The sequence below is a fragment of the Plasmodium reichenowi genome, chromosome 11 (genome assembly GCF_001601855.1).
Source record: "Plasmodium reichenowi strain SY57 chromosome 11, whole genome shotgun sequence".
Taxonomy (NCBI): Eukaryota; Apicomplexa; class Aconoidasida; order Haemosporida; family Plasmodiidae; genus Plasmodium; species Plasmodium reichenowi.
The window spans coordinates 1,315,264-1,316,318 of NC_033656.1; positions in this window are offsets into that span (position 1 = coordinate 1,315,264).

A 1,055-nucleotide genomic window follows, 5' to 3' on the forward strand; every position below is an offset into this window, starting at 1 on the left:
AAAAATTATATATATACTCATAAAAAGAAAAAAAAAAAAAAAATTATATTCCAAGAAAAAAATATTAAAATTCATATGACCATCATATTTTTTTAAACAATAACAAATTCTAAAAACAAAACACATTATAATTTTACAAATTAAAAACATTTTTTTTCTTTTTAAGAGAATTAGCTAATGAAAAAAAAAGAAAAAAGAAAAATCATAAAAAAAAAAAAAAAAATATATGTGCTACATTTTTATAATTTTAAACGATTTGTTCTTATGTATACCCCGTGTTTGTATCTCACCATAATATGTGTTATAATCAAAATTATAGTGAAATATATAAAATATGGTAATAAAAATTTTGGAATATATAATGAATAATGTTTTGTGATATTTTTATAATATTACTTTTATAGACTTATGTTTTTATTATATTATAACGAAAATAGAAAAGGTATAAATTTTGATTCGTATTAATTCTGGATTCTTTTTTTTTTCTCTTTTTAAATATTGGAGAAAAAAAAAAAAATTTGTACTAAGGAATTCTTATATTTACTTTCCTTCCCTATGATTTAATTTCTACTAAAAGAATAAATCATTTTGTGTTCAAATAGAAGGAATTATTTTTAGAATATTAAATACTACTCTTGTACTTTAAATTATTGTATTGTAAAAAAAAAAAAAAAAAAGTAAATATTCTAAATATTTCTCATCACTAATATTTTTTTTTTATCTATGTAACACTTAAAAGAAAAAATATTTCGATTTAATTAAAATGCAGTTTCCTTCTTTCATAGTATATTTTTTATTTGTTTAAATGAGGAAAAAAATAAAATAAAATAAAAGTATATTAAGAAAAAATAATATAAATAAAAGCTATGTCTTTTTTTTTTTTTTTTTTTTTTTTTTTTATTTAATTATAACAATTTTATATATATTTATATATTACATTTTGATAAAATATTAATTTTCTTTTATTTTAATATATTTTACATTTTATATTTTTTCTGAATAAGACAAATATAAAATAAATATATATATTATACATATATAATACATATAATATT